A 21945-nucleotide genomic window follows, 5' to 3' on the forward strand; every position below is an offset into this window, starting at 1 on the left:
ATGTGTGCCACAACTACTGAGCCTGCACTCTACAGCCTCCGAGCCACAACTACTGAAGCCCACGTGCCTAGAGCCTGTGCTCCGCAACAAGAGAAGCCACCGCAATGAGAAGCCCACACACCACAACGAAGAGTAGCCTGCACTCAGTGCAAGTAGAGAATGCCCACGCACAGCAACAAAGACCCAACACAGCCAAAAATAAATAAATAAATAAATGTTAAAAAAAAAAAAAGCATAGTTTCTAGTGATTTTCATTGCTACCAGTAGAAAAAGTAAAAAAATCCCAATTTTATTTTAGCAAACTTTTTTCAGTGTTTGGGATTATTTTTGTATTGTAGAATTATTTCAGGAAGGTGTATTATGCATCAAAGCAAAATTTTAGGTTAAGAACAGATTGTAAATCTTAAAGATTTTTGGTGCTACTCTCAGTTTGGCAACATTTTTTCAAGCTGTTAAACTGTATCTTTATAAAGAATTGGGGGTTTAGCAATTCAGGCTATCTGCTTTTTTTAAAAAAGTATGATGGTGGTGGTGGAGGATCCTTCTTTGCCAATTTGAACAAAATTAGTACAGCCCAGTAGTTTCGAAGAGCCATTTATCGTTTGCCCGCAATGGAATTGGGAGTTGCTTTGTTTTTTATTTTATAAAATAATATTGTATTCTTGCTCTTAATCTTCTTTTCCAAGTTAAACTTTAAAGGAAATTTTATAAAACTTATGTTTGTAAAGGAAATAATCTTTTTTCTTTACTAGGTACCTTTCTGAAATTGATACATGACTTTAATATTTTATTATAGAAAAGTTTAAACATGTAGAGAGACTGTGTACGCATCCTCTAGTTTCAAACACGTGAATTTTTTTTTTTCCTGTAAAAAGCTTTATTGTTTCCATTTGGTCCAAGGGTTGGGAGAGGGCTCCAGCGTGGTTAAAAAGGTGCCTACTGGGCTTCCCTGGTGGCGCAGTGGTTGAGAGTCCGTCTGCCGATGCAGGGGACACGGGTTCGTGCCTCGGTCCGGGAAGATCCCACATGCCGCGGAGCGGCTCGGCCCGTGAGCCATGGCCGCTGAGCCTGCGCGTCCGGAGCCTGTGCTCTGCAACGGGAGAGACCACAGCAGTGAGAGGCCCGTCTACCGCAAAAAAAAAAAAAAAAGTGCCTACTTGCTGCCGAGAGCTGCTTCAGGCAGAAGCCCTGACACCAGAGGGGCTCCTCAAAGGCCACTGGACTTTGGAGGCTTCTCGTCGTGCTTGAGGATGAGCCTTTCGAAGAGATACTGGCCCAGCCCAGCCTGGGGACCAGACAGCCTGCGGAGCTTAGTCAGGTGGTCGCCCATCTTCTTGATGAGTTTCACCTGCTCATCTAGGGCGTGGCCCTCCAAGAAGTCACAGAGGCGGGGCTGTGCGCGGGCAGAACCCAGGGCATGCAGGTCCACGAGGGCCTGATTCAGGTTCTTCTTCATGAACACAGCAGCTTCTGGAGCGTCCTGGGTTTTATGCCACTCCTCTTGGGACGGCTTCTGCAGGTCCTGGAAGACGGCCAGGTGGCTGCACTGGTTTTGCATTTTCAAGGGTCGCTCGGCGCCCTCGCGCTGCTCCTCCGCGGATTCGCAGAAGCAGTGGCCCACGCCCCCCAGAGGCACAACGCTTCGTTGGAAATGGAAGCCCAGAGAGAGGTAGGTGTAGGAGGCCTACAGACGCATGTTGGACAGGCCGTGGAGGACAGCCTCCACCTGGGTGGAATCATTCTGAGGAATCCTGGAGCTCCCAGTTGATGGGTTAATAAGGAGTTAAGCTCAAAAAATGGAGTTGTCCGGGCCTGGTGGCCGAGGATAGCTGTGTGGCTGATTCCAAAAGTTAAGACGGGAAAAAAGGTTGGAGGGTGGTCAGAGGCTGGAACAAGGGGCGTCCCTGGGTCTGTTCCGTTTAAACACGGTTGAAGCAAGAGACAGAGATCCTCGGGACCACCGAGCACACTGCCTAAGGATTGTTTTTAGGCTTACTACACTGTGGTATTTTTAACTAATGTGGGGAAGACCTGGTGGGAAGTTGAATAGTAAAATTAATGAAATATTTTTCATACGTAATTTCAGTTGAAGGTCATGAAGAATTTGTAGTTTTTCATTTGTGGGTAAATATATTTCACTTTGGAAACGATAGTGATTATGGAGTGTTTTCAAAGCCATGATACAGTATAACAGTGATTTCATAAGGATTATTTGAAGCTCATCTTGAGCCCATACATTTATTTCAACTTAATTTATATACCCTCTTTTGTAGAGTCTTAAATTTTGTAAAGCAATACAAGGAGTATTGTAGTAGGTAGTATCCAGTAATCAAGGACGGTGTGATACTGGCATTAAGGATCAACAAATACCTCAGTGGGATAGAAGAGAGAGCTGAAAAACAAATCTACATTTATATGGTCACTTGATTTTTGACAGAGGTAGCAAAGCAATCCAACAGAGAAGGGAAATCTTTTCAACAAATGGAGCCGGAACAGCTAAATATCCCCATGGAAAAAAATGGACCATGATTCCCTACCTCACAAAAATGAATTTGAGATGGATGACAGACCTAAATGTGATAGCTAAAATACAAAGCTTTTTAGAGGAAACAGAGGTGAATATCTTAGGTGACAGAGAACAACGATAAAAGATCTAAAATTAGTGTTCATGAAAATTAAAAACTTGTCATTGAAAGATGCTTTTAACACAAGTAGCTAGTATCAAATGACATTTAAAAATTAGCTTTATTCTGGAAAAGGCAAGGCAAGGGGTTTTCCCCTAGAGCCTCTGGAAAGGAACATAGCCCTGCTGACATCTTAGTTTTGGCTCAGTGAGACTCATTTTGGACTGACCTCCAAAACTGTAAGAGAATAAATTTATGTTGTTTTAGGCCAAAAAGTAAATAAATAACTAAATAAAAATTAGCTTTATAAAATCACTGAGTTAATAGATATAAGGATATTTTCTTATTAATCTAATTCTAATACAATTCCTTGATAGGCATTTGCATAGTAAGAATGGTTTATTTTATCTGCTTCCTTGATGATTGCAAATGCATTGTGACCCTTCATGATAATTTCTGCCAGTGAATAAAGAAGTATGACATCCTTTTCTGCGTCCTGTGTCATGAAGCTAGTGGGTAGAGAAAATGGAGGAATAAAGAGCAATTCAGAAATACGTGTTAGTTACGTGGGAAAAAAATTTTTTTAAAGAAATGTTTAAAAGAAAGTCATTTGCTCATTTCACTTTTGCCCTTTCTTTTCTGAAATCTCATTTAATGATTGGGTAGGTGAAGGCACTTCCGTTCTGTTTTATGCCTTTTAAAATAGCCAATTCTAAGGGATATACTTCTGCTGTTTTAAACAAAGAAAGCTCACCAACAGCTGCGGTACTGGCTAGTCTCAATTTCATATGTTTAGTTCCCAAGATAGCTGCCCTTTTTCTAGCAGAGAGCAGTCAGCTTGACTGTGTCACTAGAATAGACAAATATTTGTTCTGAGATCATGAACCATGGGGACTTGCTCCCCTACTTAGACCATGATACATACTCCTGTGTGTGCTACAGTGTTACATGCAGATTAATACCTTTAGTTACTAATCCTAGTTGCCTAAAACATTTCAGGATACATTCAGAAGTTGCTCTTTTCCTGTAAGAGGATTCTGTTTTTGTTTCAAAAAAAAAAAAAACCATGGCTTTTAAGGTTTTCCCTTAAAAAAAAAAAAGAAAAGAAAACTTAAAGATAAGCAAAATGAAATTTAAATTACCCATAGTTCTACCACCAGAGATGACTACATTAACATGTTAGTGTACTTAGTGATCCTTTTTCCCCACGTTTTTGTATGTTAGTCTCACATGCCCTCTCCACATTCTGAAATAGATTTGTGTAGTATACGTTATTTTTAAAGTTGATGATACACAATTTACCTTTTTTGTATCATTGATGACTTACTTGCAGGAAACAAACCACTCTAGCTATTTTAAGAGGAATGGGAATTAATATTGGGAATTTTGAAACTACTTAGTTCCTTACAAAATCATTGGAAGGTATGGAGAAATGGGCTCAAGTTTGGGTCCCCAGAAAAGACTCCAGCAAAACAGACGTTAACTGGCCCACCAGGGCAACTGCTACTACTGCAGCGGCCAAGGGGTTCGCCAGTGGGGTTTCTGACGTTAGAACAGGCTGCAGAGGTTGTGTTCTGGGAGTGGGGACCTGCCACACTGTCTGCAGGCGCCCAGTGACCATACACGGGAAAGCAGAAAACTGCCACCTCTCCCTGGCTGCACATGCCATGGAGATGGCTTCTGCCTTATTTGTCACTTCCAAGTCTTACGTTAGGTTTTCTGCATAGGGAGTCTGGGAAGTTGTTTTTTTTCTTTTTTGGCATCTTTATTGGAGTATAATTGCTTTACAATGGTGTGTCAGTTTCTGCTTTATAACAAAGTGAATCAGTTATACATACACATGTCCCCATATCTCTTCCCACTTGCATCTCCTTCCCTCCCACCCTCCCTATCCCACCCTTCTAGGTGGTCACAAACCACTGAGCTGATCTCCCTGTGCTATGCGGCTGCTTCCCACTAGCTATCTATTTTACATTTGGTAGTGTATGGAAATTGGTTTTTAACTCTTCAGTCTGCAGAGTAGGAAGGCACTCCAAGGATGGAGGACGAGGTCGATGTGGGTGCTGTGTGCAAACCCACTTCACACACTACTACGGTCTTCCACCCCAAAACAATTTCTCCTTTTCACGTAAGTAATACGTGTTTATTTTAGAGAAATGAGAAAATACAGAGAATAAAAAATATATAAAATTCAAATCTAATGCCATTACCTAGAGATAATCAGTGTTGGTATTCTGATGTAGATCTCTCCAGAGAATGTGTTTACACTCACACATGTAATAGATATTTTCTTTTTCTGAAAATGGGATTATGTTGCATGCTATTTCACCCTAAACTTTCATATTAATAATTATGCTTATATCACATCTTTTTTAATGGCTGCTTAGAATTCCATTATATAAATATCCTTTAATGTATTTAACAAGCCCCCGATCGGGGCTTGTAAGGAATAAAGTGTAGAAACAGGCAAACTGGATGGTTCAATTTTTAGGGAGGAATTTTATTTTTTAAGGTAAAGTGAATTCCTAGATCAGGCAAGCATACATGTTCTTTAATTTGTTATTTTCCTTAGCACATAGTTACTGGCACTAAATCCAGTGACTGACCCAACTAAAGAGTCACCACTTGAAGCATACCTAGTCCTTTTGTTTTTGACTTGATATGTTAACATCTTGACATACCTTTCAAGATCTGGTAATATCTTTGGTTAATTTATTCTTTGGTAATTTATTCAACATACCTGAGTTGTTCTAGATGCTAGAGGTATAGTGGTGAATGAGATAAAGCCCCACCCTCCTGGTGAGACAAGTAATAGACAAGCCTGTCTAATGTAATTTTTTCAAGTAGCAGTGAGAACTGTAAAAAGAAACCAGAACAAAAGGATGGAGGGAGCTGAGGTTTGATAGGATGGCCATGGAAAGTCCCTTTAAGGAGATGATATTTAAGCAGAGACCTGAATGAAGAGAATTTTATTTCTGAAGCACTGACTCAGCAATATGAAAGTGAATCACATACGGGCAGAACCAACGTGTAATAATTCAGAATATTAATTTGCAGTAATGTTTGATGACAGTCGACTTGGGGTGTCGATATGAAAATAGGTTGAATAAAAGTTACATTTAGAAAATGTAGGTCCTAGAAAAGGCTAGGACCACTGGCCTATCCTTTTTAGGCTATCCAGATATTTTACATTGATAAGCTTCTCTAACCCTTTCTTGTAGCAATAATAATATAGTATTGACTAAACCATAATTCCAGTGGTAAAAGCCTCATGCAAGTGTATTTTTAAAAACAATTTGATATACATCATGATTAAAGATGTAAACATTAAAACTAAAACAAATGAAATTACTAGAAAAAAGTGGGAGAATATTTTATTATTTGGGGGAAGGGAAAAACCTCTAAGCAAGAAATAAAACATTAAAAAAATATAGAAAAAAAGAATCCAGAGTGAAATGCTTGATTCTGTAAAAATTTCTGTACAATAACATACCCCATTAAAGACAGCAAGCCAACAAAATCTTAACCATAAAAAATGTAATATGTATATCAGAAGTATAATATCCAATATACAGAGAGCTCTTATAAAAAAAAAAGAAGGAAAAAGGAAAAGGTTACCCAGGAGAAAAATTGGCAAGTGATAAGAACAAGCAATTCATAGAAGAAATTGAAATGGCTAGTGACATTATAAAAGATAGTAAATCTCACTAGTGATTAAGAAAATGAAAGTTAAAATAATAAAGGGATGACCTTTTCCTGTCAGATTATGAAGAAGTTAAAGTGATTGCAAATGACCGTTTTACAGTGTGCACGGAAGCAGGGCAGGCTCCTGGAACAGTGGTAGAAGCCTTTTTGAAAAGCAATTTGGCAATTCTCAAAATTCAGTGGTCTGTATCCTTCACAACAATTTCACTCCAAAAACCACATTACAGATGTGTTCAGACACCTATACAAAGACGGGTGTAAGAAAATTATTTGTAGCATTATTTGTCATAGCAAGTAATTGGAGACATCCCAGAAGCACAGCAATAGGGAATGGGTAAATGAGTCATAGTATGTTGGAATACTGTGCAATCACTGAAAAGGAGGTGAATTTCTACATATTAACATGGAAAGATGTTTGATATATCTTTGAGGAAAAAGTAAGTTGTATTATAGTGGTGTAGATTTTCTGAAAAACAATCTTATATGGATATATAAGAATAAAAAATATTTTAAAGTGTCACACCAAACTCTTAATAGTTACTAGCCTAGGAGCTTAGAACTTTTAAGGGTGAAGTGGGGAATTTTCCATTTTAAATGAATAGCCTTCTGAGATAATTGAATTTTTCCAATGAGAATATATTAATTTTGTATTCTAAATAATATGTAAATAAACTATCAGTAAATTAGTTAATGATTCTCATAACAAAAGTATTGGCAGGATTTTTTTTCAATAAGATGCTCCCTAAGTGCAGTTAAGCATGAACAAAACGTAAACAAATGCAGTTTATATACATATATACACACATATACACATGTATAACACATATTTGAAATAAATGTATTGTGCAATCTACGGCATGCCTAGAATGCCTTCTGAGCAACAATAATACAGCTGATTATGGAGTACTCCCCACTGGTGGCCATTCCCCTAGCATTTTAAATATATTATTCTATTTTACTTCCTTCCTCCTATTATTTTTTTCCCTTTGAATCAAACTGTCTACAGTCTGGCTACTCAAAGTGTGGCCCACAGACCAGCAGCACCGACATCACCTGGGAACTTGTAAGAAATGCAGACTCTCCTTGCCTCAGGCCAATGGAATCAGAATCTGCATTTTAACAAGATGCCCAGTTGATTCCTATGCACATTAAAATTTAACAAGCACAGCCTCACCTGTTATTTTTTATTTATTTATTTTTTTGCGGTACGCGGGCCTCTTACTGTTGTGATCTCTCCCGTTGCGGAGCACAGGCTCCGGACGCGTAGGCTCAGCGGCCGTGGCTCACGGGCCCAGCCGCTCCGTGGCATGTGGGATCTTCCCGGACCGGGGCACGAACCCGTGTCCCCTGCATCGGCAGGCGGACTCTCAGCCACTGCGCCACTAGGGAAGCCCTGTTATTTTTATAGTTACAGAAATAAGTATTGTTTTCCTAATCAGTGGGCATTGGGCTTTATTTGCTGCACTTGAGAAATTGGTTTTAGGACTTTTACAGTTTCTCAGTTTCTATAGCAAAAGTGCAGTCGATTAGAAAATTTATTAGGAATAAAATGTGAAACCATTCACAATGTGTCAGGCACCGTCCTAAGTATTTTTACGTAGTAACTCTAATCCCCACATGATAGGAAGTAAATCCTATTATCTCCATTATTCAGATGAGGACACTGAATGACTAAGGTAGTTCCTTGGTCAAGTTCACACAGCTAGTAAGGAGTAGACCTAGGATTCAAACTTGAGCTGAGGCTCCTGAATTCATACTCCTTTCCTTTCCTTCTTTCCTTCCCTCTCCCACTCCCTCTCCCCTTCCTGCCTCTCTCTCTTCCTTTTTACCTCTCTTCATTTCTCCCTTCCCTCTCTTTCCCCTTCTTCCTCCCAACCACCCTTCCCTTCTCCTCTCCCTCCTTCCCTCTTCCTTCTTCCCCATCCCCCATTCTTAGAGGTGAAAGTTGCATTATCACAAAATCATACAGTGGAAGCACGCACATGAGAAAACTCTCTCTGGATTGATGAGAAGACTTGCAGGAGACACTGTTGACCTTGGCTGAGTTATTAAGAAATGCACACAGCAAGTGGTAAACATGAGCTCTGGGCCTGGTGATTATAATGATTCTGATTAGACACTAACAACCTATCCAGGCTGGGCCCCCTGGGCTGTGTCTCCTAGTGAGGTTACCACAGTTCAAGATCTGCCCTTTAAGCTTATGATTTGAGGCGTTGCGAGTATACTCACTGAAGGTGATAAGGACATTGGATATTTGAGACAATTTAATAAAACTTGCAGGACACTAAGGTGCGCCTAAAAGACAATTTATTAATTTACTTTATAGTTATAACTGCCAAATGGGCCAAATATTCCTAATGGCCTATCAATACATTTTCTCCCTGGTAGATGAACTTACCAGGGAGACTGAATTAAGGCCAGAAGGTTGGTTGTAGAAGTGATCGGAAAGGAAATTATTTGTTTTTTTAGAGATACTGGCTGTCATAACCTGGGAAATGTTTTGTCATACTTGACCTCAACCAAATCTACCTGGTTTACTACACACCTCCTTGGTCAAAATGTTACTATATCTTTTTCCTATACATTGCTAGGGACACAATGACAAAATTGTAAGCTCCATAATTATCACTGATTGATTAATTCCTACTTCCCTTCTCATATCACACGTTTTCAAATATGTTGTAATTTAAGTTTATTTCATTTCAATTTTATTCTAATCTGGCTTCTTAATGACATCTGGAGGGGCTCCTTAATTTAATTTTTAAACTATCTCCAAATAAAGGGACTATTTCCTAAAACGTATGTAACACCTATGTACGAGGAATCAGTGTTTCTATTCTAATATTGCCAACATGACCTTTCATTTTGTGTGTCTGTTCACCCCTTTTTTATTGAATTAGAACATACATATAATGAAGTAATTAAAGTATCCAAATCTTAAGTGTACAGCTCAGTGAGTTTTTTTTTAATATTTATTTTTTGGCTGTGTCGGGTCTTAGTTGCGGCATACAGGATCTTTCGTTGCAGCATGCAGGCTTCTCTCTATTTGTAACGTGTGGGCTCAGTAGTTGCGGCACGCGGGCTTAGTTGCCCCGCGGTACGTGGGATCTTAGTTCCCCTGGCCTGCATTGCAAGACGGATTCTTAACCCTTGGAGCACCAGGGAAGTCCCCAACATGACCTTTCTTAATATCACATTCGTGAAATAGTCTATATCTAATTTGCACATTTGGAATGCTCTGCACACTTATTATGAGGTGGAAAGTTTTTCTCTCAGAGCACACAGGACTATTATTGGAGAAGTTGTTTTGTTAATACCGTGAACATCTTGGGTGATGCAGCTACTTTTTCAGATTTTAGGGGAAAATTTACTTGAATTAGTATTTGCAGTCAAAAACACTGGTGTGTCCACTTAGTAACCTCTTTATATCTTCTTTTTTTTTTTTTTACATCTTTATTGGAGTATAATTGCTTTACAATGGTGTGTTAGTTTCTGCTTTATAACAAAGTGAATCAGTTATACATATGTTCCCATATCTCTTCCCTCTTGCATCTCCCTCCCTCCCACCCTCCCTATCCCACCCCTCCAGGCGGTCACAAAGCACCAAGCTGATCTCCCTGTGCTATGCGGCTGCTTCCCACTAGCTATCTACTTTACATTTGGTAGTGTATATATGTCCATGCCTCTCTCTCGCTTTCTCACAGCTTACCCTTCCCCCTCCCCATATCCTCAAGTCCATTCTCTAGTAGGTCTGTGTCTTTATTCCTGTCTTACCCCTAGGTTCTTCATGACATTTTATTTTCTTAAATTCCATATATATGTGTTATCATACGGTATTTGTCTTTCTCTTTCTGAGTTACTTCACTCTGTATGACAGACTCTAGGTCTATCCACCTCATTACAAATACCTCAATTTCGTTTCTTTTTATGGCTGAATAATATTACATCGTATATATATGTGCCACATCTTCTTTATCCATTCATCCAATGATGGACACTTAGGTTGTTTCCATCTCCGGGTTATTGTAAATAGAGCTGCAATGAACATTTGGGTACATGACCCTTTTTGAATTATGGTTTTCTGAGGGTATATGCCCAGTAGTGGGATTGCTGGGTCATATGGTAGTTCTATTTGTAGTTTTTTAAGGAACGTCCATACTGTTCTCCACAGTGGCTGTATCAATTTACATTCCCACCAGCAGTGCAGGAGGGTTCCCTTTTCTCCACACCCTCTCCAGCATTTATTGTTTCTAGATTTTTTGATGATGGCCTTTCTGACTGGTGTGAGATGATATCTCATTGTAGTTTTCATTTGCATTTCTCTAATGATTAATGATGTTGGGCTTTCTTTCATGTGTTTGTTGGCAGTCTGTATATCTTCTTTGGAGAAATGTCTATTTAGGTCTTCTGCCCATTTTTGGATTGGGTTGTTTGTTTTTATGTTATTGAGCTGCATGAGCTGCTTATAAATTTTGGAGATTAGTCCTTTGTCAGTTCCTTCATCTGCAAGTATTTTCTCCCATTCTGAGGGCTGTCTTTTGATTTGTTTATGGTTTACTTTGCTGTGCAAAAGCTTTGAAGTTTCATTAGCTCCCATTTGTTTATTTTTGTTTTTATTTCCATTTCTCTAGGAGGTGGGTCAGAAAGGATCTTGCTGTGATTTATGTCATAGAGTGTTCTGCCTATGTTTTTCTCTAAGAGTTTGATACTGTCTGGCCTTACATTTAGGTCTTTAATCCATTTTGAGCTTATTTTTGTGTATGGTGTTAGGGTGTTATCTAATCTCATACTTTTACATGTACCTGTCCGGTTTTCCGAGCACCACTTATTGAAGAGGCTGTCCTTTCTCCACTGTACATTCCTGCCTCCTTTATCAACGATAAGGTGACCATATGTGTGTGGGTTTATCTCTGGGCTTTCTATCCTGTTCCATTGATCTTTCTGTTTTTGTGCCAGTACCATACTGTCTTGATTACTGTAGCTTTGTAGTATAGTCTGAAGTCAGGGAGCCTGATTCCTCCAGCTCCGTTTTTCATTCTCAGGATTGCTTTGGCTATTCAGGGTCTTTTGTGTTTCCATACAAATTGTGAAATTTTTTGTTCTACTTCTGTGAAAAATACCAGTGGTAGTTTGATAGGGATTGCATTGAATCTGTAGATTGCTTTGGGTAGTAGAGTCATTTTCACAATGTTGATTCTTCCAATCCAAGAACATGGTATATCTCTCCATCTATTTGTATCATCTTTAATTTCTTTCATCAGCGTCTTATAATTTTCTGCATACAGGTCTTTTGTCTCCTTAGGTAGGTTTATTCCTAGATATCTTATTCTTTTTGTTGCAATGGTAAATGGGAGTGTTCTCTTGATTTCACTTTCAGATTTTTCATCATTAGTGTATAGGAATGCCAGAGATTTCTGTGCATTAATTTTGTATCCTGCTACTTTACCAAAATCACTGATTAGCTCTAGTAGTTTTCTGGTAGCATCTTTAGGATTCTCTATAGTATCATGTCATCTGCAAACAGTGACAGCTTTACTTCTTCTTTTCCGATTTGGATTCCTTTTATTTCCTTTTCTTCTCTGATTGCTGTGGCTAAAACTTCCAAAATTATGTTGAATAAGAGTGGTGAGAGTGGGCAACCTTGTCTTGTTCCTGATCTTAGTGGATATGCTTTCAGTTTTTCACCATTGAGGACGATGTTGGCTGTGGGCTTGTCATATATGGCCTTTATTATGTTTAGGAAAGTTCCCTCTATGCCTACTTTCTGCAGGGTTTTTATCATAAATGGGTGTTGGATTTTGTCGAAAGCTTTCTCTGCATCTATTGAGATAATCATATGGTTTTTCTCCTTCAATTTGTTAATATGGTGTATCATGTTGATTGGTTTGTGTATATTGAAGAATCCTTACATTCCTGGAATAAACCCCACTTGATCATGGTGTATGATCCGTTTAATGTCCTGTTGGATTCTGTTTGTTAGTATTTTGTTGTTGATTTTTGTATCTATGTTCATCAGTGATATTGGCCTGTAGTTTTCTTTCTTTGTGACATCCTTGTCTGGTTTTGGTAGCAAGGTGATGGTGGCCTTGTAGAATGAGTTTGGGAGTGTTCCTCCCTCTGCTATATGTTGGAAGAGTTTGAGAAGGATAGGTGTTAGCTCTTCTCTAAATGTTTGATAGAATTCGCCTGTGAAGCCATCTGGTCCTGGGCTTTTCTTTGTTGGAAGATTTTTAATCACAGTTTCAATTTCGGTGCTTGTGATTGGTCTGATCATATTTTCTGTTTCTTCCTGATTCAGTCTTGGCCAGTTGTGCATTTCTAAGAATTTGTGCATTTCTTCCAGGTTGTCCATTTTATTGGCATAGAGTTGCTTGTAGTAATCTCTCATGATCTTTTGTATTTCTGCAGTGTCAGTTGTTACTTCTCCTTTTTCATTTCTAATTCTGTTGATTGAAGTCTTCTCCCTTTCTTTCTTGATGAGTCTGGCTAATGGTTTGTCAATTTTGTTTATCTTCTCAAAGAACCAGCTTTTAGTTTTATTGATCTTTGCTATCGTGTCCTTCATTTCTTTTTCATTTATTTCTGATCTGATTTTTATGATTTCTTTCCTTCTGCTAACTTTGGGGATTTTTTGTTCTTCTTTCTCTAATTGCTTTAGGTGCAAAGTTAGGTTGTTTATTCGAGATGTTTCCTGTTTCTTAAGGTAGGATTGTATTGCTATAAACTTCCCTCTTAGAACTGCTTTTGCTGCATCCCATAGGTTTTGGGTCGTCGTGTCTCCATTGTCCTTTGTTTCTAGGTATTTTTTGATTTCCTCTTTGATTTCTTCAGTGATCAGTTCATTATTAAGTAGTGTATTGTTTAGCCTCCTTGTGTTTGCATTTTTTACAGACCTTTTCCTGTAAATGATATCTAGTCTCATAGCGTTGTGGTCGGAAAAGATACTTGATACAATTTCAATTTTCTTAAATTTACCAAGACTTGATCTGTGACCCAAGATATGATCTATCCTGGAGAATGTTCCATGAGCACTTGAGAAAAATGTGTATTCTGTTGTATTTGGATGGAATGTCCTATAAATATCAATTAAGTCCATCTTCTTTAATGTATCATTTAAAGCTTGTATTTCCTTATTTATTTTCATTTTGGATGATCTGTCCATTGGTGAAAGTGGGGTGTTAAAGTCCCCTACTATGAATGTGTTACTGTCGATTTCCCCTTTTATGGCTGTTAGTATTTGCCTTATGTACTGAGGTGCTCCTATGTTGGGTGCATAAATATTTACCATTGTTATATCTTCTTCTTGGGTTGATCCCTTGATCATTATGTAGTGTCCTTCTTTGTCTCTTCTAATAGTCTTTATTTTAAAGTCTATTTTGTCTGATATGAGAAATGCTACTCCAGCTTTCTTTTGGTTTCCATTTGCATGAAATATATTTTCCATCTCCTCACTTTCAGTCTGTATGTGTCTCTAGGTGTGAAGTGGGTCTCTTGTAGATAGCAAATATATGGGTCTTGTTTTTGTATCCATTCAGCCAATCTGTGTCTTTTGGTGGGAGCATTTAGTCCATTTACATGTAAGGTATTTATCGATATGTATGTTCCTATTCCCATTTTCTTGATTGTTTTGGGTTCGTTATTGTAGGTCTTTGCCTTCTCTTTTGTTTCTTGCCTAGAGAAGTTCCTTTAGCAGTTGTTGTAAAGCTGGTTTGGTGGTGCTGAACTCTCTCAGCTTTTGCTTGTCTGTAAAGGTTTTAATTTCTCCATCAAATCTGAATGAGATCCTTGCTGGGTAGAGTACTCTTGGTTGCAGGTTTTTCTCCTTCATCACTTTAAATATGTCCTGCCAGTCCCTTTTGGCTTGCAGAGTTTCTGCTGAAAGATCAGCTGTTAACCTTATGTGCATTCCCTTGTGTGTTATTTGTTGTTTTTCCCTTGCTGCTTTTAATATGTTTTCTTTGTATTTAATTTTTGACAGTTAGATTAATGTGTGTCTTGGTGTGTTTCTCCTTGGATTTATCCTGTATGGGACTCTCTGTGCCTCCTGGACTTGATTAACTATTTCCTTTCCCATATTAGGGAAGTTTTCAACTATAATCTCGTCAAATATTTTCTCAGTCCCTTTCTTTTTCTCTTCTTCTTCTGGAACCCCTATAATTCGAATGTTGGCACGTTTGATGTTGTCCCAGAGGTCTCTGAGACTGTCCTCAGTTCTTTTCATTCTTTTTTCTTTATTCTGCTCTGCAGTAGCTATTTCCACTATTTTATCTTCCAGGTCACTTATCCGTTCTTCTGCCTCAGTTATTCTGCTATTGATCCCATCTAGAGTATTTTTCATATCATTTATTGTGTTGTTCATCATTCTTTGTTTCATCTTTAGTTCTTCTAGGTCGTTGTTAAATGTTTCTTGCATTTTGTCTATTCTATTTCCATGATTTTGGATCATCTTTACTATCATTACTCTGAATTCTTTTTCAGGTAGACTGCCTATTTCCTCTTCATTTGTTAGGTCTGGTTGGTTTTTATCTTGCTCCTTCATCTGCTGTGTGTTTTTCTGTCTTCTCATTTTGCTTATCTTACTGTGTTTGGGGTCTCCTTTTTGCAGGCTGCAGGTTCGTAGTTCCCGTTGTTTTTGGTGTCTGTCCCCAGTGGCTAAGGTTTGTTCAGTGGGTTGTGTAGGCTTCCTGGTGGAGGGGACTAGTGCCTGTGTTCTGGTGGATGAGGCTGGATCTTGTCTTTCTGGTGGGCAGGTCCACGTCTGGTGGTGTGTTTGGGTGTGTCTGTGGACTTATTATGATTTTAGGCAGCCTCTCTGCTAATGGGTAATGTTGTGTTCATGTCTTGCTAGTTGTTTGGTATAGGATGTCCAGCACTGTAGCTTGCTGGTCGTTGAGTGAAGCTGGGTGCTGGTGTTGAGATGGAGATCTCTGGGAGATTTTCACCGTTTGATATTATGTGGAGCTGGGAGGTCTCTTGTGGACCAGTGTCCTGAAGTTGGCTCTCCCTCCTCAGAGGCACAGCACTGACTCCTGGCTGCAGCACCAAGAGCCTTTCATCCACACAGCTCAGAATAAAAGGGAGAAGAAGTAGAAAGAAAGAATTAGTAGAAGTAGAAAGAGAGAAAGACAGAAAGAAAGAAAGGAGGGAGGGAGGGATGGAGGGAGGAAGGAAGGAAGGAGGGAAGGAAGAAAAAAAGGAGTTAAAGCAAAATAAAATAAGATAAAATATAATAAAGTCATTAAAATAAAAAATAATTATTAAGAGAAAAAAAGAAAAAAGTTAGAAACACAAAGAAAACGGACGGATAGAAGCCTAGGACAAATGGTGGAAGCAAAGCTATACAGACAAAATCTCACACAGAAGCATACACATACACACTCACAAAAAGAGGAAAAGCGGAAAAAAATCATAAATCTTGCTCTCAAAGTCCACCTCCTTAATTTGGGATGATTCGTTGTCTATTCAGGTATTCCACAGATGCAGGTACATCAGGTTGATTGTGGAGCTTTAATCCGCTGCTTCTGAGGCTGCTGGGAGAGATTTCCCTTTCTCTTCTTTGTTCTCACAGCTCCCGGGGCTCAGCTTTGGATGTGGCCCCGCCTCTGCGTGTAGGTCGCTGGAGGGCGTTTGTTCTTCGCTCAGACAGGACGGGGTTAAAGGAGCCGCTGATTCGGGGGCTCTGGCTCACTCAGGCCGGGGAGAGGGAGGGGCACGGAGTGCGGGGCGGGCCTGCGGCAGCAGAGGCCGGCATGACGTTGCACCAGCCTGAGGCACGCCGTGCTCTTTCCCGGAGGAGTTGTTCCTGGATCCCGGGACCCTGGCAGTGGTGGGCTGCACAGGCTCCCCGGAAAGGGGGTGTGGATAGTGACCTGTGCTCGCACACAGGCTTCCTGGTGGCAGCAGCAGCAGCCTTAGTGTCTCATGCCCGTCTCTGGGGTGCGCGCTTTTAGCCGCGGCTCGCGCCAGTCTCTGGAGCTCCTTCAAACAGCGCTCTGAATCCCCTCTCCTCGCGCACCAGGAAACAAAGAGGTAAGAAAAAGTCTCCTGCCTCTTCGGCAGGTCCAGACTTTTCCCCGGACTCCCTGCCGGCTGTTTTCAGGCCGCCAACCCCAGTCCTCTCCCAGCGCTCCGACCGAAGCCCGAGCCTCAGCTCGCAGCCCCGCCCGCCCCGGCGGGTGAGCAGACAAGCCTCTCAGGCTGGTGAGTGCGGGTCGGCACCGATCCTCTGTTCGGGAATCTCTCCGCTTTGCCCTCCGCACCCCTGTTGCTGTGCTCTCCTCCGGGGCTCCAAAGCTTTCCCCCTCTGCCAGCCGCAGTCTCCGCCCGCGAAGGGGCTTCTGGTGTGTGGAAACATTTCCCCCTTCACAGCTCTCTCCCACTGGTGCAGGTCCCATTCGTATCCTTTTGTCTCTGTTTTTTCTTTTTTCTTTTGCCCTACCCAGGTACGTGGGGAGTTTCTTGCCTTTTGGGAGGTCTGAGGTCTTGTGCCAGGGTTCAATAGGTGTTCTGTAGGAGTTGTTCCACGTAGATGTATTTCTAGTGTATCTGTGGGGAGGAAGGTGATCTCCGCGTTTTACTCTTCCGCTATCTTGCCGGAAGCCTCTGAAGCAGAGTGTCTTTATATCTTCTGTGAGTCACTTGTTCACCCTAGCGTCTACTGCCATTCTAAGAACTATGCATACTTGCTACCTTTCTTAAAGGTGGTGAACACAACTTAACAGTTGAAACACTGACCTTTCTGCATACAATTTTTTTTTTTTTGAGGTACGCGGGCCTTTCACTGTTGCGGCGTCTCCCGTTGTGGAGCACAGGCTCCAGACGCGCAGGCTCAGCGGCCATGGCTCACGGGCCCAGCCGCTCCACGGCATGTGGGATTTTCCCGGACCGGAGCACGAACCCATGTCCCCTGCATCGGCAGGTGGACTCTCAACCACTGCGCCACCAGGGAAGCCCTCTGCATACAATTTTATTCTCAGATTCTAATTCCCTGTTGCAAAATGTTACAGGCTACTGGATTTGGACTTGGACTTGGGACACCTAGGATTCTAGTGCTGCTATACTAACTATTGTGTGATCTTGACCGATATTCTGTTGTCTGCTGAAATGTACTTTGTCCTTTGTTATAAATTTTAAGTAGCACTTATGGGGCAAACAGATGGCTTTCATGTCTGTTTATACAACTAACCCTTAAAACAAATATTGCTCTATTCAAGCTTCACTGTATAAGACACACACACTTCTTCTGGCCCTCTCTTGCTCTCTCTCATGGTTGAGTCTAAACAGAAGAAATCAAGCCTATGAGTACAAGCTATATAAACCATGTATTCTGGCACAGCATCTCCAATTTAACATCTAGTCGTTTGTATATACCATCTTTATAGCTTCTTTCCAAATGTATTCACCGAAAGGAAAGTCAACTGCTTTCTGGATATGTCTTTAAATAAAAGCAGACAATTCTGGGGCCTTGGATAGAAATACCATTAAAAAATTTTTGAAGTCTGTATTTCAGCATCAGTAAATGTCAGGACAGAAGCCCTATTATAAATACCACATGATGGTATTAGAAGAAGCAAGACTGGAAACAGGCTTTACCATCTGCTTGTCCATTCATTGGCTCGTTCAATCTGAGGTTCACTGCTTTATTGGGAAAACATGGATGAAGAGACATGGTCTTGCTTTGTAGGCTTGGGCTGGCTTTTCATATTGTGAGATTATAATTGTCACTGGTGATAACTTCCCCAAAGAGCAGGGACAACATTATGAAAAGTAACTATTACCCGTCCATTAGACAAAACAGTCTAAAATAAGTCTAGTTACTGCCTCACATGCCGTAATAATATTTATGTATTTTGAACAAATGTTTATGAGAATCAACTCCCACTTGAGATACCAAATTACTATTATATATTGTGGTCACGGTGTAAACATTCCTGTCAACATTTTTCTTTTCTCAGATTCGGTAACAGCTTATTTTGGGGTGAGGGGGGAGGAAACAAGGGGAGAAAAGAGAACAGAGGTGTTAGCTGCTTTTCAGTCTAAGTTCAAGATAAATGATAAGTAACAATGGTGACTTGTAAGTACTATCAGCATTTGGGGGCTAGAGAGGTGCATCTCAGGAACTAGGGAATTAGGGAAATAAGACTGCGTTCTGAAAGTTAAATTGTAAAGTCAACACATAACAGAATATAAAAGTAGACAGTCCCTAGAATGAGGCAGACTGTTTGCATGCCATTTGGACGTGACTGTAACCCAAAGGTCGCAAACGTATGCCTGCAGATCCAGGCAGGTCCTATAAAGGAGTGAAGCTGACCAGGTTTAACATACTGAACACGAAGTGATAGGCTTTACTTTCACAAAAATATGTGCTTTCCTTTACTTTTCTTTGACACATAGGCCTCTCTTTGTCCAGTTTCCTTTTTTCTCTCATTGGCAAGACAGAACAACACATGTTTTATTTTTCTCTCAAGTTTACTCTAAGAGGGAGAAAAAAAGAACACATACAGATTAATGGCAAGTGACACGTGGCCAGACCGGCAGAGTTCTCAGTGAACAGGAGAATACACACCTTATCTAACAGGAGCAGCTATTCCTCAGCTGTAGCTGATAGTTTCTAGGTAAACCTAGGGGCCATTATTGCCAGATATTCCTGTTTTTTGAAAGAAGTCCCCAAACCAGGATTTATTGAAATTTCTCAATTTGTAAATGTTGGCTTCACTTTCTTTAAAACACCACAGGCCAAACAGGGCTGAATTTGACAGGGCTGAATTTGACCCAAAGTCTCCACTTTACAACCTCTGCTATAACATAATTGAATATATTAATATTTTATGAACATAGCTAAAGCCAGAAGGAGTTAGTAGAAAAGGGATGGCCAACTGTAGACCTGCAAATGTAATAGAGTCATAGTATCTATTGAAGTGTGTCCAGAGGAAGAGTCTTACCCATTAAATGCCTGGGTATTTCTGATCTCAGTGCTCAGATATTTCCAATGTTAAACCCACCTTGCATTTCTTGGATAAACCTAATTCGATGCTGCTATAGTATGTGGTTTTATGTATTACTAGATTCGGTTTGCAACTATTTTGTTTGGGATTTTTGCCTCTATGTCTGAGTAATGTTGGCCTTCATTTTACCTTTCTCATACTACTTTGCTTGGATTTGGACGATAAGGTTTTGCTGCCGTATAATGAGTCTGATTATTGCAATTTCTGAAGTCTTAGTGGATCTGTTTTTCATTTTGTGGTTTCTGTTCTTGCTCATGTTGTGTGTGTGCATATGTGTGTGTGTGTGTGCATGCACACACGTGTGTGTTCCTTAGCTCATTGTTTTTGAAAAGTTAGTTCTGGACTATGAGACTGTGCAAGGGCTGACTTGAAGTATGTGTAATCCTTTGGAGTCCAAATGTTTTTTTGTGGGAAGCATTTCCAAATGAATTCTTATTTTCTGGAAGACAGGGCTTTGATTTCTATTCCTGTTGACCTGGGAGGCCGTAAAAATGAAAGTTAAAATTTTCAGAGCCTGACAGATGTCTAAAGAGCAAAAGCATCTTTCAGGGACTCTTTTCTCTCTTGAGTTGTTCTTTTCTCTTTTCTTCAGTGTAGTAATTCCTTCCTACCTTGTTGGTACTTCGATCATTTCATCCGTTGCTTTTTGTTTAAAGTTGTTGTAAGCAGGAGATTTAGTCACTACCAGGACGGCATTACTAGACAATGGAGTTCCTTCTCTGTTCATTTCTACATGTAAAAACTGTCAAGGATTACTTGTACAGTTCTTTTTTTAAAATTTAAATATAATTGACATACAACATTATATTAGTTTCGAGTGTACAACATAGTGATTCGACATTTACCTACATTACGAGATGATCAGCGTGCTAAGACTAGCTATCTGTCACCCTTTAATATTATTGACGATATTACCTGTTTTGTATATTATTGCATCTCTGTGACTTAATTATAATTGGAAGTTTGTGCCTCTTAATCCCCTTCACCTGTTTTGTCCACCCCCAACACCCTCCCCTATTGTGAACAACAGTTTGTTCTCTGTCTCCATGAGTCTTTTTCTGTTTGGTTTTGTTTGTTTGTTTTGTTTTTTAGATTCTGACTAGTAGTTCTTAATTACTAAAAGAAATTGAATGAATATATAAGAATATATGTAGTTCTTATCTTTCCTATGTTCTTTGATTACTAGTGGAGTTTATGCTTGTGTGTGTTTAATGACCGTTTGTATTTCTTAGCCAGTGAAGTATGCACCTGTCATGTATTTAGTCCATTTTTTCTATTGATGTGTTAATATTTTTAAAGTTAATGTTATTAATTTGTGGGACTTCCCTGGTGGTCCAGTGGTTGGGACTTAGTGCTTCCATTGCAGGGGGCACGGGTTCGACACCTGGTCAGGGAACTAAGATCCCGCATGCTGCGGGGCATGCCCCCCCCCAAAAAAAGTTAATGTTATGAATTTGTAATAGCTTTTTAGATATTAAGAAATGTTAGTTTCTAAAGAAAGCTGAAATCTTATTTCTAGAGCTTCGCCACCATCAGGCTTTTCCATCAATAAAAAGGAGGAATATTGGTATGGATGGCGTAAGGCTAATGATATTTGTCTCATTATAGTGCTGGAGACGGTGTCTTTTGGATCAAGTCGTTTAATAAATGTTTACTGACCATACTAAGTGTGAGGTGCTTAATGAGGCTCTAGCTATGTAATGGTAAAAACAACAGACATGACCTTTGTCTTCATGAAGTTTACTCTCTAGTGAGGTTGAGAAACATGAAACAGATAGCCACAAATATATGATTATGAACCAGTATAAGTGCTATGAAAGTGAAGATTCCTGTGAGATCATAATAGATCATAGGAGACCTGACCTGTGGTGGGGGGGGAGGGGGAGTTTGAGTTGAAATCTGAAGAAGAGGGAGTTAAGTAGACAAACCTGGGGGTTGTGTGGAGAGGGAAGTATCCCAGGCAGAAGGAAGTATGAAGGCTGTGAGACAGGACAGAGTTGAGAAAGGTTTAGAAATGTTGAAGTATGCCTGGAGCCACAGAGCAAATGCACGTGTTGAGTTTGGTGAGCTAGCAGTAGTAATTGTGCAGATTTTTGTGAGTTACACCAAGGAGTTTGGTCTTCAAACTAAGATGAAAAGAAGCCACGAAAGGGATTTAAGCAGGAGAATGATGTGGTCATTATGTTGGGTTCTTCACCAACTGGAGGTGACTCTGGTCCACTTATGTCTCCATCTGTTTCTCTTTGGTGACACCTCCCTGCCACGGTTGAGTTACGACTAAGATGTCTTCCGACTCATGGCTTTCAGCTTCCCTGTTCTTCCCACAGTTATCACATTCTGCCCCCACAGAAGGGTGGGCACTCTTTGGAAACAGGTTACCCTATTTCCTGTGGAGTCTGGGAGCACACTTCCTATCAGCCATAGGAGCCCGTAATGGTATCCAGGAAAAATCCAGGTTCCTGCATGAGCCATTGGGCAAACGATGGACGCAGTGTTCTGGTACCCTTCCTCTGCCTCTCCACCTCCTACTCACACATCCTCACTGCATCAGCGTCTACATCCAGTTCCCTCCCAGACACATAATAAGCAGGTAGCAAGGCTTTCACTCTGTT

General features: G+C 40.2%; 1 pseudogene; it reads right to left on the minus strand.

Moving 5' to 3' along the window:
• Window positions 1-1207: 1207 nt before the first annotated feature.
• LOC101323303 (ferritin light chain pseudogene) lies at window positions 1208-20060 on the minus strand (annotated as a pseudogene).
• Window positions 20061-21945: the final 1885 nt, after the last annotated feature.

The sequence above is a fragment of the Tursiops truncatus genome, chromosome 1, assembly GCF_011762595.2.
Source record: "Tursiops truncatus isolate mTurTru1 chromosome 1, mTurTru1.mat.Y, whole genome shotgun sequence".
Taxonomy (NCBI): domain Eukaryota; kingdom Metazoa; phylum Chordata; class Mammalia; order Artiodactyla; family Delphinidae; genus Tursiops; species Tursiops truncatus.